Below are 17956 nucleotides of genomic sequence, written 5' to 3' on the forward strand. Positions count from 1 at the left end.
AAGAATTGCTAATGAACTCAAAAGGATGCTAACAGTTATGTAGTGATAGTTGCTAATCAACTCAGTGGTGCTTACAGTAATGTAGTAAGTGTTTCGAATAACCTCAAAGTGATGCTGACAGTCATGTAGTAAGAGTTGCTACGAACCTCAATATAATGCGACAGTGATGTAGTAAGAATTGCTAATGAACTCAAAATGATGATAACAGTAATGGAGTGAAACTTTCGAATAACCTCAAAGTGATGCTGACAGTCATGTAGTAAGAGTTGCTACGAACCTTAAAATAATGCAACAATAATGTAGTAAGAGTTGCTACGAACCTCAAAATAATGTGACAGTGTTGTCAGAAGAATTGCTCAAAAACTCAAAATGATGCCAACAGTAATGTAGTGATAGTTGCTAATAAACTCAAAGTGATGCTGACAGTAATGTAATAAGAGTTGCTACGAACCTCAAAATAATGCGACAGTAATGTAGTAAAAGTTGCTACGAACCTCAAAATACTGCGACAGTGATGTCGGAAGAATTGCTAATGAACTCAAAATGATGCGAACAGTAATGTAGTGATAGTTGCTAATCAACTCAGTGATGCTTACAGTAATGTAGTAAGTGTTTCGAATAACCTCAAAGTGATGCTGACAGTCAAGTACTAAGAGTTGCTACGAACCTCAAAATAATGCGACAGTAATGTAGTAAAAGTTGCTACGAACCTCAAAATATTGCGACAGTGATGTCGGAAGAATTGCTAATGAACTCAAAATGATGCTAACAGTTATGTAGTGATAGTTGCTAATCAACTCAGTGATGCTGACAGTAATGTAGTAAGAGTTTCGAACAACCTCAAAGTGATGCTGAGAGTCATTTAGTAAGAGTTGCTAATGAACTCAATTTAATGCTACAGTGATGTCGTGAGAATTGCTCAACAACTCAAAATGATGCTAAAGGTAATGTAGTGATAGTTGCTAATAAACTCAAAGTGATGCTGACAGTAATGTAGTAAGAGTTGCTACCAACCTTAAAATAATGCAACAATAATGTAGTAAGAGTTGCTACGAACCTCAAAATATTGTGACAGTGATGTCAGAAGAATTGCTAATGATCTCAAAATGATGCGACAGTGATGTAGTAAGAATTGCTAATGAACTCAAAATGATGCTAACAGTAATGGAGTGAAACTTTCGAATAACCTCAAAGTGATGCTTACAGTCATGTAGTAAGTGTTGCTACGAACCTCAAAATAATGCGACAGTAATGTAGTAAAAGTTAATCAGAACCTCAAAATATTGCGACAGTGATGTCGGAAGAACTGCTAATGAACTCAAAATGATGCTAACAGTAATGGAGTGAAACTTTCGAATAACCTCAAAGTGATGCTTACAGTCATGTCGTAAGTGTTGCTACAAACCTCAAAATAATGTGACAGTCATGTAGTAAAAGTTGCTACGAACCTCAAAATATTGCGACAGTGATGTCGGAAGAATTGCTAATGAACTAAAGATGATGCTAACAGTAACGTACCGATAGTTGCTAAGAAACTCAGTGATGTTTAAAGTAATGTAGTAAGAGTTTGGAACAACCTCAAAGTGATGCTGACAGTCATTTAGTAAGAGTTGCTAATGAACTCATTTCAACGCTACAGTGATGTCGTGAGAATTGCTCATTAACTCAAAATGATGCTCACAGTAATGTAGTGATAGTTGCAAATAAACTCAAAGTGATGCTGACAGTCATGTAGTAAGAGTTGCTAGGAACCTTAAAATAATGCGACAGTAATGTAGTAAAAGTTGCTACGAACCTCAACATATTGCGACAGTGATGTCGGAAGAATTGCTCATGAACTCAAAAAGATGCTAACAGTAATGGAGTGAACGTTTCGAATAACCTCAAAGTGATGCTGACAGTCTTGTACTAAGTGTTGCTACGAACCTCAACATATTGCGACAGTGATGTCAGAAGAATTGCTAATGATCTCAAAATGATGCGACAGTGATGTCGTAAGAATTGCTAATGAACTCAAAATGATGCTAACAGTAATGGAGTGAAACTTTCGAATAACCTCAAAGTGATGCTTACAGTCATGTAGTAAGAGTTGCTACGAACCTTAAAATAATGCAACCATAATGTAGTAAGAGTTGCAACGAACCTAAAAATATTGCGACAGTGATGTCGGAAGAATTGCTAATGATCTCAAAATGATGCGACAGTGATGTAGTAAGAATTGCTAATGGACTCAAAATGATGCAAAAGTAATGTAGTGATAGTTGCTAATCAACTCAGTGATGCTTACAGTAATGTAGTAAGTGTTTCGAATAACCTCAAAGTGATGCTGACAGTCACGTAGTAAGTGTTGCTACGAACCTCAAAATAATGCGACAGTAATGTAGTAAAAGTTTCTACGAACCTCAAAATATTGCGACAGTGATGTCGGAAGAATTGCTAATGAACTAAAGATGATGCTAACAGTAATGTACCGATAGTTGCTAAGAAACTCAGTGATGTTTAAAGCAATGTAGTAAGAGTTTCGAACAACCTCAAAGTGATGCTGAAAGTCATTTAGTAAGAGTTGCTAATGAACTCAATTCAACGCTACAGTGATGTCGTGAGAATTGCTCATTAACTCAAAATGATGCTAACAGTAATGTAGTGATAGTTGCAAATAAACTCAAAGTGATGCTGACAGTCATGTAGTAAGAGTTGCTAGGAACCTTAAAATAATGCGACAGTAATGTAGTAAGAGTTGCTACGAACCTCAACATATTGCGAAAGTGATGTCGGAAGAATTGCTCATGAACACAAAATGATGCTAACAGTAATGGAGTGAACGTTTCGAATAACCTCAAAGTGATGCTGACAGTCTTGTACAAAGAGTTGCTACGAACCTCAAAATAATGCTACAGTGATGTCGGAAGAATTGCTAATGATCTCAAAATGATGCGACAGTGATGTAGTAAGAATTGCTAATGAACTCAAAATGATGCAACAATAATGTAGTAAGAGTTGCTAATGAACTCAATTCAATGCTACAGTGATGTCGTGAGAATTGCTCATGAACTCAAAATGACGTTAACAGTAATGGAGTAAAAGTTTCGAATAACCTGAAAGTGATGCTGACAGTCATGTAGTAAGTGTTTCGAATAACCTCAAAGTGATGCTGACAGTCATGTACTAAGAGTTGCTACGATCCTCAAAATAATGCGACAGTAATGTAGTAAAAGTTGCGACGAACCTCAAAATATTGCGACAGTGATGTCGGAAGAATTGCAAATGAACTCAAAATGATGCTAACAGTAATGTAGTGATAGTTGCTAATCAACTCAGTGGTGCTTACAGTAATGTAGTAAGTGTTTCGAATAACCTCAAAGTGATGCTGACAGTCATGTAGTAAGAGTTGGTACGAACCTCAAAATAATGCGACAGTGATGTCGTAAGAATTGCTAATGAACTCAAAATGATGATAACAGTAATGGAGTGAAACTTTCGAAGAACCTCAAAGTGATCCTGACAGTCATGTAGTAAGAGTTGCTACGAACCTTAAAATAATGCAACAATAATGTAGACAGAGTTGCTACGAACCTCAAAATATTGCGACAGTGATGTCGGAAGAATTGCTAATGAACTCAAAATGATGCTAACAGTAATGTAGTGATAGTTGCTAATCAACTCAGTGATGCTTACAGTAATGTAGTAAGTGTTTCGAATAACCTCAAAGTGATGCTGACAGTCATGTAGTAAGAGTTGGTACGAACCTCAAAATAATGCGACAGTAATGTAGTAAAAGTTGCTACGAACCTCAAAATATTGCGACAGTGATGTCGGAAGAATCGCTAATGAACTCAAGATGATGCTAACAGTAATGTAGTGAAAGTTGCTAAGAAACTCAGTGATGCTGATAGTAATGTAGTAAAAGTTTCGAACAACCTCAAAGTGATGCTGAGAGTCATTTAGTAAGAGTTGCTAATGAACTCAATTTAATGCTACAGTGATGTCGTGAGAATTGCTGAACAACTCAAAATGATGCTAACAGTAATGTAGTGATAGTTGCAAATAAACTCAAAGTGATGCTGACAGTAATGTAGTAAGAGTTGCTACCAACCTTAAAATAATGCAACAATAATGTAGTAAGAGTTGCTACGAACCTCAAAATATTGTGACAGTGATGTCAGAAGAATTGCTAATGATCTCAAAATGATGCGACAGTGATGTAGTAAGAATTGCTAATGAACTCAAAATGATGCTAACAGTAATGGAGTGAAACTTTCGAATAACCTCAAAGTGATGCTGACAGTCATGTAGTAAGTGTTCCTACGAACCTCAACATAATGCGACAGTAATGTAGTAAAAGTTGCTACGAACCTCAAAATATTGTGACAGTGATGTCGGAAGAATTGCTAATGAACTTCAAAATGATGCTAACAGTAATGTAGTGATAGTTGCTAATCAACTCAAAGTGATGCTTACAGTAATGTAGTAAGTGTTTCGAATAACCTCAAAGTGATGCTGACAGTCATGGAGTAAGAGTTGCTACGAACCTCAATATAATGCGACAGTAATGTAGTAAAAGTTGCTACGAACCTAAAATATTGTGACAGTGATGTCGGAAGAATTGCTAATGAACTTAAAATGATGCTAACAGTAATGTAGTGATCGTTGCTCATCAACTCAGTGATGCTTACAGTAATGTAGTAAGTGTTTCGAATAACCTCAAAGTGATGCTGACAGTCATGTAGTAAGAGTTGCTACGGTCCTTAAAATAATGCAACAATAATGTAGTAAGAGTTGCTACGAACCTCAAAATAATGTGACAGTAATGTAGTAAGAGTTGCTTCTAACCTCAAAATGATGCTTAAAGTAATGTAGTGATAGTTGCTAATGAACTCAAAGTGATGCTGACAGTAATGTAGTAAGAGTTGCTTCGAACCTCAAAGTAATGCGACAGTGATGTCAAAAATATTGTTAATGATCTCAAACTGATGCGACAGTGATGTAGTAAGAATTGCTAAGGAACTCAAAATGATGCTAACAGTCATGGAGTGAAAGTTTCGAATAACCTCAAAGTGATGCTGACAGTCATGTAGTAAGTGTTGCTACGAACCTCAAAATATTGCGACAGTGATGTCGGAAGCATTTCTAATAAACTCAAAATGATGCTAACAGTAATGTAGTGATAGTTGCTAATAAACTCAAAGTGATGCTATGTAGTAAGAGTTGCTACGAACCTTAAAATAATGCAACAATAATGTAGTAAGAGTTGCTACGAACCTCAAAATAATGTGACAGTGATGTCAGAAGAATTGCAAATGATCTCAAAATGATGCGACAGTGATGTAGTAAGAATTGCTAATGAACTCAAAATGATGCTAACAGTAATGGAGTGAAAGTTTCGAATAACCTCAAAGTGATGCTGACAGTCATGTAGTAAGTGTTGCTACGAACCTCAAAATATTGCGACAGTGATGTCGTAAGAATTGCTAATGAACACAAGATGATGCTAACAATAATGTGGTGATAGTTGCTAATGAACTCAGTGATGCTGACAGTAATGTAGTAAGAGTTGCTACGAACCTTTAAATAATGCAACAATAATGTAGTAAGAGTTGCTACGAACCTCAAAATAATGCGACAGTGATTGGAGAAGAATTGCTAATGATCTCAAAATGATGCGACAGTGATGTAGTAAGTGTTTCGAACAACCTCAAAGTGATGCTGACAGTCATGTAGTAAGAGTTGCTAATGAACTCAAAATGATGCTTACAGTAATGGAGTGAAGTTTTGAATAACCTCAAAGTAATGCTGACGGTCATGTAGTAAGAGTAGCTACGAACCTCAAAATAATGCGACAGTGATGTAGTAAAAGTTGCTACGAACCTCAAAATATTGCGACAGTGCTGTCGGATGAATTTCTAATGAACTCAAAATGATGGTAACAGTAATGTAGTGATAGTTGCGAATCAACTCAGTGATGCTTACAGTATTGTAGTAAGTTTTTCGAACAACCTCAAAGTGATGCTGACAGTCATGTGGTTAGAGTTGCGAGTAACCTAAAAATGATGCTGATTGTAATGTAGTAAGAGTTGCTAATAACCTCAAAATAATGATACAGTGATGTAGGAAGAATTGCAAATATTCTCAAAATGATGCGACATTGATGTCGTAAGAATTGCTATTGAACTCAAAATGATGACAACAGTAACGTCGTGATAGTTGCTCATAAACTCAGTGATGCTTACAGTAATGTAGTAAGTGTTTCGAACAACCTCAAAGTGATGCTGACAGTCATGTAGTAAGAGTTGGTACGAACCTTAAAATAATACAACAGTAATGTAGTAAGAGTTGCTATGAACCTAAAAAATAATGCGACAGTGATGTCAGAAGAACTGCTAATTATCTCAAAATGATGCGACAGTGATGTCGTAAGAAATGTAATGAACTCAATATGATACTAACTGTAATGTAGTGAAAGTTTCGAATAACCTCAAAGCGATGCTGACAGTCATGTGGTTAGAGTTGCGAGTAACCTAAAAATGATGCTGATTGTAATGTAGTAAGAGTTGCTAATTAATGTAGTAAGAGTTGCTAAAAAATGATGCGACAGTGATGTTGGAAGAATTGCTATTGAACTCAAAATGATGCTAACAGTAACGTAGTGATAGTTGTTAATCAACTTAGTGATGCTTACAGTAATGTAGTAAGAGTTGCTACGAACCTCAAAATAATGCAACAGTGATGTCAGAAGAATTGCTAATGATCTCAAAATGATGCTACAGTGATTTAGTAAGAATTGCTAATGAACTCAAAATGATGCAAAAAGTAATGTAGTGATAGTTCCTAATAAACTCAGTGATGCTTACAGTAATGTAGTAAGAGTTTCGAATAACCTCAAAGTGATGCTGACAGTCATGTAGTCAGAGTTGCTACTAACCTCAAAATAATGCAAACGTAATGTAGTAAGATTTGCTAATGAACTCAAAATAATGCTACAGTGATGTCCAAAGACTTGATCATGATATCAAAATGATGCGACAGTGATGTAGTAAGAATTGCTCATGAACTCAAAATGATAGTAACAGTAATGTAGTGAAAGTTGCCAATAAACTCAAAGTGATGCTGAAAGTCATGTAGTAAGAGTTGCTACTAACCTCAAAATAATGCAACAGTAATGTAGTAAGAGTTGCTACGAACCTCCGAATAATGCGACAGTGATGTCGGAAGAATTGCTAATGATCCCAAAATGATGTGACAGTGATGTAGTAAGAATTGCTAATGAACTCAAAATGATGCTCACAGTAATGTCGTGATAGTTGCTAATAACCTCGAAATGATGCTAACAGTAATGTAGTGAAAGTTGCGAGTAACCTAAAAATGATGCTGAGAGATTCTGATTCCGATTCTGACACACACACACACACACACACACACACACACACGTGTATCAACATGATGTTCCGAATGTTTCACTGTCTGTGGTTGTCCAGCTCTCCTTGCCTCTTCACTGTCATTGTCAGAACTCTGAGCAGTCTTCCTCTCCAGGTGATGTCTCTGAGTGATGATGATTGCTGTCTGTTCAACCAGCTTCATTTGTTGATATCTGAGAAGGACTGAAGACAGCAAAGTGTGCTGATTGGCCAACAACCCCTCACAGGTCAAAGGTCACTGCTCTGAGGCGGACCAGTTTACTGTAACAGTGGTGGCACCATCCACTGCTGGCGCTCTCTTCAGTGCTTCTTGTTTCTGCCCTTTGTGTGTGAGCTCCTAGAGCAGCTGGTCCGCCCCCCCCCCTTTTCTTTTCTATTCCTCTAATTTATTTTTTGATTTTCTATTTTTGTAATTCATCATCGATCTCGGCTCACGGTCGCTACACTCTTGACCTCCTGTGAGCCTTGAAGAGAGAGAAGCCACCTTTGTGTCGGAGAAGAGCAGCTTAGTCCAGGCAGCCAGCAGCCTGAGACCAGAGGGTCGCCCATCAACGCGCTTCCCTTCTTCATCGAGCGAATCTCAGCGGGAGCCACGGTCGACGAGGTGGAGGCTTTGGAGGCCGTCCTCCCACCAGTTCGTTGGAGAGGCGTCGTACATCGATGGGAGAATCCAGCTGAGAACGTAAGCCGGTTACGTTGGTTTTCACCGATTCAGGCCTGGACTCCTGTCTCGCTGCCAAACTCCGCCTGACTCCGTAGAGCTGGTCAGCCTCCACTCAGTCCTCTTCATTTGGTTGGAGGTCACCATCGTTCATCCTACACACCTTTCCACCTGCCTCTTAGCCGTCTACTTGAAGCTCAGATAAATCCAGGCTAATTCATACCTGCTACTCAATATGGGCCTTAATTACTCTGCTGGAATTATCACTCTGTCTTAAGTGTTTTCTTAATTGTATTAAATCCTCTTTAATTTCCAAGAAGTCTTCCAACTCATTCATTCATGCAAGCCACTGATCCACAAGACCTCATTGATGAGCTTCAACCTGAGACTGATTGTTTCTCGTTGGACGAGACACCCATTCAATGAGACTCATTGTCAGTCCATTGAAATCTACTGGTGTTCCTGGTGAGTTGATTTAACAACATGAGCTGACAGAATCTACGTTCAGGTAGGAACCACCACATCCAGGGGTCTGGACCTTTGAGCAGACAGAGCCATCAAAGTAGCAGACTAAGCTAGCAGACATTAGCATTGAGAAGAAACTGATACCTGAGCCTACTTTTGGGTCTGGTCAAGTGATGACACAATAATATGACATCATTGTCAGACTGACGCCTGCTCAACACTGACCAAACGCCGCCCTATTGCATTGTGGGAAATTTCTGCTTGGCTCGCGTCCATCAAAACACACAAAAAAATTTCTCCAGAATCAGGATTGACAGTGGATACAATTGATTCCACACTGGTTTCGGGTGCAGGTGTGGAATTTCAGACACAGTCTGTGTTTGTGTTGTTCATTCAGTGATTTTTCTTACAATTCCCAATCAAAGCCCCACATTGCTAATGAACTCAAAATGATGCTAACAGTAATGTAGTGATAGTTGCTAATAAACTAAGTGATGCTGACAGTAATGTAGTAAGAGTTGCTTCGAACCTCAAAGTAATGCGACAGTGATTTCAGAAGAATTGCTAATGATCTCAAAATGATGCGACAGTGATGTCGTAAGAATTGCTAATAAACTCAAAACGATGCAAACAGTAATGTAGTGATAGTTGCTAATAAACTCAGTGATGCTTACAGTCATGTTGTAAGAGTTGCTACGAACCTCAAAATAATGCAAGAATAATGTAGTAAGAGTTGCTAAAAACCACAAAATAATGCGACTGTGATGTCGGAAGAATTGCTCATGATCTCAAAATGATGCGACGGTAATCTAGTAAGAGCTGCTAATAAATTCAAAATGATGCTAACAGTAATGGAGTGAAAGTTTCGAATAACCTCAAAGTGATGCTGACAGTCATGTGGTTAGAGTTTCGAGTAACCTAAAAATGATGCGGACAGTAATGTATTAAGAGTTGCTAATAACCTCAAAATAATGCGACAGTGATTTCAGAAGAATTTCTAATGAACTCAAAATGATGCTAACAGTAACGTAGTGATAGTTGCTAATAAACTCAGTGATACTTACAATAATGTAGTAAGAGTTTCAAACTCCCTCAAAATGATGCTGACAGTCATGTAGTAAGAGTTGCTACTAAACTCAAAATAATGCGACAGTGATGTCAGAAGAGTTGCTAATGAACTCAAAATGATGCTACAGTGATGTAGTAAGAGATGCTAAAAAACTAAAAATGATGCTGACGGTAATGTAGGAAGAGTTGAAACTAACGTTAAAATGATGCTACACTGTTGTCATAAGAATTGCTAATACACTCAAAATGATGCTAACAGTAATGTAGTAAGTGTTTCGAACTACCTCAAAGTGATGCTGACAGTCATGTAGTCAGAGTTGCTACGAACCTCAAAATAATGCGACAGTGATGTTGGAAGAATTGCTAATGGTCTCAAAATGATGCGACAGTGATGTAGCAAGAATTGCTAATGAACTCAAAATGATGCTAACTGTAATGGAATGAAAGTTTCGAATGGCCTCAAAGTGATGCTGACAGTCATATAGTAAGAGTTGCTACGAACCTCAAAATAATGCGACAGCGATGTCGGAAGAATTGCTAATAAACTCAAAATGATGCTGACGGAAATCTAGTAAGAGCTGCTAATGATCTCAAACTGATGCTACAGTGATGTTGTAAGAATTGCTAATGATATCAAAATGATGTGACGGTCATGTAGTAAGAATTGCTAATGAACTCAAAATAATGCCAACAGTAATGTAGCGATAGTTGCTAATAAACTCAGTGATGCTTACAGTAATGTCGTAAGTGTTTCGAACTACCTCAAAGTGATGCTGACAGTCATGTAGTAAGAGTTGCTACGAACCTCAAAATAATGCGACAGTGATGTCGGAAGAACTGCTAAGGAACTCAAAATGATGCTAACTGTAATGTAGTGAAAGTTTCGAATAACCTCAAAGTGATGCTGACAGTCATGCAGTAAGAGTTGCTACGAACCTCAAAATAATGCGACAGTGATGTCAGAAGAATTGCTAATGATCTCAAAATGATGCGACAGTGATGTAGTGAAAGTTTCGAATAACCTCAAAGTGATGCTGACAGTCACCTGGTTAGAGTTGCGAGTAACCTAAAAATGATGCTGAGAGTAATGTAGTAAGAGTTGCTAATAACCTCAAAATAATGCTACAGTGATGTCGGAAGAATTGTTAATGAACTCAAAGTGATGCTGACAGTCATGTAGTGATAGTTGCTAATAAACTCAGTTATGCTTACAGTAACGTAGTAAGTGTTTTGAACAACCTCAAAGTGAAGCTGACAGTCTTGTAGTAAGAGTTGCTACTAACCTCAAAATAATACTACGGTGATGTCGTAAGAATTGCTAATGATCTCAAAATGATGCTACAGTGATGCCGGAAGAATTGCTAATGAATTCAAGAATGATGCTGACAGTAATGTAGTGATAGTTGCTAATAAACTCAAAGTGATGCTGACAGTAATTTATGAAGAGTTGCTAAAAACCTTAAAATAATGACACAGTAATGTAGTAAGAGTTGCTATGAAACTAAAAATAATGCGACAGTGATGTAAGAAGAATTGCTAATGATCTCAAAATGATGCTACAGTGATGCCGGAAGAATTGCTAATGAATTCAAGAATGATGCTGACAGTAATGTAGTGATAGTTGCTAATAAACTCAAAGTGATGCTGACAGTAATTTATGAAGAGTTGCTAAAAACCTTAAAATAATGACACAGTAATGTAGTAAGAGTTGCTATGAAACTAAAAATAATGCGACAGTGATGTAAGAAGAATTGCTAATGATCTCAAAATGATGCGACAGTGATGTCGTCAGAATTGAGAGTCGGGGTTTTCCAAGTTGATCTCCTCCCACGCATGAATTCTCTCTGGTATCCTTCCACTTACTGCGAAGACGAGCCGTGGATGTATTGTCCTGAGCCCAGGGCTTGTCAGATACCATGACCCTCAACTAAATGTGGCAGAAACCCTGCCCTCTTCATTTAGGGCTGGAAGGTGTGAGAGATACTGGGAGCTCATCGAGGCTACGTCCTCCGCGGTCTCCTCAGGCTGGCCAGCACAAGAGGAGACCGCCAACTGGCCGGGACAGGCGGTCACCGTTGTTGTTGTTGCCGCCGTGGTCGGCCTTTCTTTCTTTCTTTCCTTTTTTCACACGATCACAGGGGAGAGCGCGGACGCAGTCCCCCACTGTCAGAAATTATGCAGTTGAGATTCCCACATTTGGGGAATTCACCAGGGTCAGCACAGCCCCAGTGCAATGGCTGAGCCTCACCCGGGGAGAACCACCTTGCTGATCATGGTATCTCCCCTGCCAGGTAAGTATGACTCGCTGAGCTTAGGAACAGACATGAGCTCCAGGGACACAGCCTTCTGACTGACAGGCAGGGAGGCCGACACAGCGCCTGATCTTTCCTACCTTGTGCCAATCTGCCGCGTGCGCAGCCCCCTTTGTTTCTCACAACGATGCCGGATGTCGGATATCCCAAGCCCGGGAAGCTCGACCGATGCCGTTTTCAAGGCTCACCTTCTCGCTGGGGGCACCAGCGTGGCCTAACCGCACGCATCGTGCCCCGCAGTAAAAAAAACAATCTCCGTCCGCTTTCACCCTTGGATGGAGCGTCGTGACCATGAGAGCTGTCAACGCAAGCGGCCCAATTCCGAAAGACTGAAGGCAGCAAGCTGGGGTTTCACATTTCAACATCAAGTTCACAACCCATCTCTGGGCAAAACAGGCACATTGAAGGTTCAGGTCTTTCAGAGTGCATTCCAAAGCCTTTTGGGAAAGGCTCCGAGAGCAGTGCCGTCAGCGGACCTCCATCCTTATCTGGAGTGCAAACGGAGCCACAACTTGACGCCCAGCGGCAGCGCGGGCGGAAATCCAGCCCCGGCCTCATGTGCAGCACTCGAGAGTTGGCCTGAAGAGCACGGGATTTGCTCCTGACAAAAGGGGAGGGGCCCGCACTGTTCCTGGAAGGCCATTGCGGCCGCAGGCTGAGGAAAAGCTGCAGTGCAGGAGGAGAACCCTGGTCCGGCTTTGGGTGGAGCAGGTGAGCGAGTGCCTGGCGGAGGCTTGTTTTATTTCCGACGAGAAATGCGGGGCATTGCACCACTCCTGGAAACACTGCAATACCAGGTTGATGCGTGGAAAGGACGGAGCAAGCTCCCGTTCCATCTCCCTGTTCCAAAAAGCAATTTAATATATGTTTCCGGATAGGGAACGTACCAGATATTAAACTGATAAGAACAGATACTACACTTGATCTTAGCCAAAAGGCCGAGAAGCGATGCCTGTCAGCCACCCGACGTGAGAGCCAGCTAAACTGATAAGTTTAATATCTGGTTAGTTTATCCAAAGCCCGGGAAGCTCGGCCGATGCCGTTTTCAAGGCTCACCTTGTCGCTCGGTGAACCAGCGTGGCCTCGAGCCGCATTAGAATTGCTAATGAACTCAAAATGATGCTAAAAGTAATGTTGTGAAAGTTTCGAATAACCTCAAAGTAATGCTGACAGTTATGTAGTAAGAGTTTCTATGAACTTCAAAATAATGCGACAATGATGTCGGAAGAATTGCTAATAATCTCAAAATAATGCGACAGTGATGTCGGAAGAAATGCTAATGAACTCAAAATGATGCTGACGGTAATTTTGGAAAAGTTGAAACTAACCTCAAATTGATAATACAGTGATGTCGTAAGAATTGCTAATAAACTCAAAATGATGCTAACAGTAATGTAGTGATAGTTGCTAATAAACTCAGTGATGCTTACAGTAATGTAGTAAGTGTTTCAAACAACCTCAAAGTGATGCTGACAGTCATGTAGTAAGAGTTGCTACTAACCTCAAAATAATGCAACAGTAATGTAGTAAGAATTGCTAATGAACTCAAAATGATGCTGACAGTAATCTAGTGAGAGCTGCTAATAACCTCAAAATGATTCTGACAGTAATGTAGTGAGAGCTGCTAATAACGTCAAAATAATGCAACAGTAAAGTAGAAACAGTTGCTACGAACCTCAAAATAATGCGATAGTGATGTCGGAAGAATTGCTAATGATCTCAAAATGATGCGACAGTGATGTAGTAAGAATTGCTAATGAACTCAAAATGATGCTAACAGTAATGGAGTGAAAGTTTTGAATAACCTAAAAGTGATGCTGACAGTAATGTAGTAAAAGTTGCTACGAACCTCAAAATATTGCGACAGTGATGTCGGAAGAATTGCTAATGAACTCAAAATGATGTTAACAGTAATGTAGTGATAGTTGCTAATTAAATCAGTGATGCTTAAAGTAATTAGTCAGTGTTTTGAACAACCTCAAAGTGATGCTGACAGTCAGTTCGAAAGAGTTGCTTAAAATAATGCAACAGTAATGTAGTAAGAGTTGCTAACAACCTCAAAATAATGCGACAGTGATGTCAGAAGAATTGGTAATAACCTCAAAATGATGCTGAAAGTGATGTCGGAAGAATTGCTAATGAACTTAAAATGATGCTAACTGCAATGTAGTAAGTGTTTCGAATAACCTCAAAGTGATGCTGACAGTCATGTAGTAAGAGTTGCTACGAAACTCAAAATAATGCTACTGTGATGTCGTAAGAATTGCTAATAAACTCAAAATGATACTAACAGTAATGTAGTGAAAGTTTCGAATAACCTCAAAGTGATGCTGACAGTCATGTGGTTAGAGCTGCGAGTAACCTAAAAATGATGATGACAGTGATGTCGTAAGAATTGCTATTGAACTCAAAACGATGCTAACAGTCACGTGGTGATGGATGCTAATAAACTCAGTGATGCTGACAGTAATGTAGTAATAGTTGCTAATAACCTCAAAATGATGCGACAGTGATGTCGTAAGAATTGCTAATGAACTCAAAATGATGCGACAGTGATGTTGTAAGAATTGCTAATGAACTCAAAATGATGCTGACGGTAATCTAGTAAGAGTTGCTAAAAAACTCACAATAATGCGAAAGTGATGTCGTAAGAATTGCTAATAAACTCAAAATAATACTGACATTATTGTAGTAATAGTTGCTACGAACCTCAAAATGATGCTACCGTGATGTTCTAAGGATTGCTAACAAACTGAAAGTGATGCTGACAGTAATGTAGTGAAAGTTTCGAATAACCTCAAAGTGATGCTGACAGTCTTGTAGTAATATTTGCTACGAACCTCAAAACGATGCTACAGTGATGTAATTAAAGTTACTAATGATCTCAAAATGATGCTGAGAGTGATGTCGTAAGATTTGCGAATAACCTCAAAAAATGCTACAGTGATGTAGGAAGAGTTGCTAACGACCTCAAAAACAATGCTACAGGGATGTAGGAAGAGTTGCTAATAACCTCAAAATAATGCAACAGAGATGTCGTAAGAATTGCTAATGAAATCAAAATAATGCTAACAGTAATGCAGTGAAAGATTCGAATAACCTCAATGATAATAATGAACTCAAAATGATGCTGACAGTGATGTAATGAGGGTATCTACTAATTTCAAAAAGATGCGAAAGTGATGTCATGAGAGTTGCTTCTAACCTAATAAATGATGCGAAAGTGATGTGGTGAGAGTTGCTACTATCCTCAAAATGATGCTACAGTGATGTAGTGAGAGTTTCGATGAACCTCAAAATGATGCTCCAGTGATGTACTGAGAGTTGCTGAAAACCTTAAAATGATGCTGACAGTCATGTAGTGAGAGTTGCTACTATCCTCCAAATGATGCTACAGTGATGTAGTGAGAGTTTCGATGAACCTCAAAATGATGCTACAGTGATGTAGTGAGAGTTGCTTAAAATCTCAAAATAATGCAACAGTGATGTGGTGAGAGTTGCTTCTGTCACGACCCGGCTCAGAAATCGTGACATCGAAGGAGGGAGACGCAGACTAAACGTGAAACACAACTAATAATTTATTATTAGTAACGCAAAATCAACACAAGGCAAACCATAACGTACAGTGGAGTGTGGTTATCAGTAGTGTCAGTGGTGAGTGCGAGTGTGTGCATGAGTGTACAGGGGGTGTATGTGTGCGGTGTGATGGATGCAGAGAACTAAACAAGACATAACTCAAGAAACACAACCATCGCTCCGACGTGGGCCAGGAGGAGTGAGCGAGAGACAACCGGCCAGGTTGATCGCCTGCTTTATAGCTGGGAGACGCCGGGCCCAGGTGCTCCCAATTAGTCAGCAGCTCCGCCCCATGAAGCTCGAACCTGAGAAGGGAAGGAAGTCAAAAATAATGCAACGCCCCCATGCCCGTGACCGTGGGGACGTGACACTACGAACCTCAATATGATGCTCCAGTAATGTAGTGAGAGTTGCTACTAATCTAAGAAATGATGCTCCAGTGATGTAAAAAGAATTGCTACAAACCTAAGAAATGATGCAACAGTGATTTAGTGAGAGTTGCTTAAAACCTCAAAATGATGCTACAGTGATGTAGTGAGAGTTGCTACGAAGCTCAAAATGATGCTACAGTGATGTCGTAAGAGTTGCTAAAAATCTCAAAATGATGCTTCAGTGATGTTGTGAGAGTTGCTAAAAACCTCAAAATGATGCTCCAGTGATGTAGTGAGAGTTGCTTCAAACCTTAAAATGATGCTGACAGTCATGAAGTGAGAGTTGCTACTTTCCTCAAAATGATGCTACAGTGATGTAGTAAGAGTTGCTAAAAATCTCAAAATGATTCTTCAAGTGATGTGGTGAGAGTTGCTTAAAACCTCAAAATGATGCTGTCAGTAATGTAGTGAGAGTTGCTACGAACCTCAAAATGATGCTACAGTGATGTGGTGAGAGTTGCGAAAAACCTCAAAATGATGCTACAGTAATGTGGTGAGAGTTGCTTAAAACCTCAAAATGATGCTACGGTGATGTAATAAGAATTGCCACTAACCAAACAAATGATGCTACAGTGATGTAGTGAGAGTTGCGAAAAACCTCAAAATGATGCCACAATAATGTAGTGAGAGTTGCGACTAACCTCAAAATGATGCTGATAGTGATGTCATGAGAGTTGCTACGAACCTCAAAATGATGCTGAAGTGATGTAATGAGACTTGCTACTAACCTAAGAAAGGATGCGACAGTGATGTAGTGAGAGTCACTAGGAAGCTCAAATTGATGCTGACAGTAATGTAGTGAGAGTTGATTAAAACCTAAAAATTGATGCTAAAGTCATGGAGTGAGAGTTGCTACGAACCTCAAAATGATGCAGTGATGAAGTAAGAGTTGACACTATCCTCAAATTGATGCTTACAGTAATGTAGTGAGAGTTTCTTCTTAACTGAAAATAAAGCTACAGTAATGTAGTGAGAGTTTCTTCTTAACTGAAAATAAAGCTACAGTGATGTAGTGAGAGTTTCTTCTTAACTGAAAATAAAGCTACAGTGATGTAGTGAGAGTTTCTTCTCACATAAGAAATGATAACCAAGTGATGTAATGAGAGATGCTACGAACCTAAGAAATGATGCTACAGTGTTGTAGTGAGAGTTGCAACTAATGTCAAAATGATGCTAAAGTGATGTAATGAGAGTTGCTAATAACCTAAAAATGATGCTACAGTGATGTAGTAAGAGTTGCTCATGACATCAAAATGATGCTACAGTGATGTGGTGAGAGTTGATAGTAATTTCAAAATCATGCCAAAGTGATGTAATGAGAGTGGCTACTTACTTAAGAAATGATGCTACAGTGATGTGGTGAGAGTTGCTACGAACCTAAAAAATGATGCTACAGTCATGTAGTGAGAGTTGCTAAAAACCTCAAAATGATGCTGACAGTGATGTAATGAGAGTTGCTACTAACCTAAGAAATGATGCCACAGTGATGGGGTGAGAGTTGCGACTAATCTCAAAATGATGCTAAAGTGATGCAGTAAGAGTTGCTTAAAACCTTAAAATGATGCTGACAGTCATGTAGTGAGAGTTGCTTAAAATCTCAAAATGATGCGACAGTGATGTGGTAATAGTTTCAAAAAACTCAAAATGATGCTCCAGTGATGTAGTCAGAGTTGCTACGAACCTCAAAATGATGCTGACAGTCATGAAGTGAGATTTGTTACTATCCTCAAAATTATGCTACAGTGATGTGGTGAGAATTGCTAAAAATCTCATAATGATGCGAAAGTGATGTGATGAGAGTTGCTCAAAACCTCAAATGATGCTGTCAGTAATGTAGTGAGAGTTGCTACGAACCTCAAAATGATGCTCCAGTGATGTAGTGAGAGTTGCTACGAACCTCAAAATGATGCTACAGTAATGTAGTAGGAGTTACTAAAAATCTAAAAATGATGCTGAAGTGATGGGGGGAGAGTTTCTAAAATCCTCAAAATGATGCTACAGGATGTAGTGAGAGTTGCCACGAACCTCAAA

At 39.2% G+C, this 17956-nt stretch overlaps 2 non-coding genes across 2 annotated transcripts; both read right to left on the bottom strand.

Moving 5' to 3' along the window:
• Positions 1-11741: 11741 nt before the first annotated feature.
• On the bottom strand, positions 11742-11905 carry LOC147271113 (U1 spliceosomal RNA). The gene has a single exon (XR_015116490.1). It is a non-coding gene; the product is annotated as a U1 spliceosomal RNA (small nuclear RNA).
• Positions 11906-12678: 773 nt separating this feature from the next.
• Positions 12679-12868, bottom strand: LOC147271114 (U2 spliceosomal RNA). Its single transcript, XR_015116406.1, has one exon. It is a non-coding gene; the product is annotated as a U2 spliceosomal RNA (small nuclear RNA).
• Positions 12869-17956: the final 5088 nt, after the last annotated feature.

Source organism: Aulostomus chinensis, chromosome 1 (assembly GCF_037954235.1).
Source record: "Aulostomus chinensis isolate RoL2024-O1b breed Wild chromosome 1, RoL_Achi_v1.0, whole genome shotgun sequence".
Lineage (NCBI taxonomy): Eukaryota > Metazoa > Chordata > Actinopteri > Syngnathiformes > Aulostomidae > Aulostomus > Aulostomus chinensis.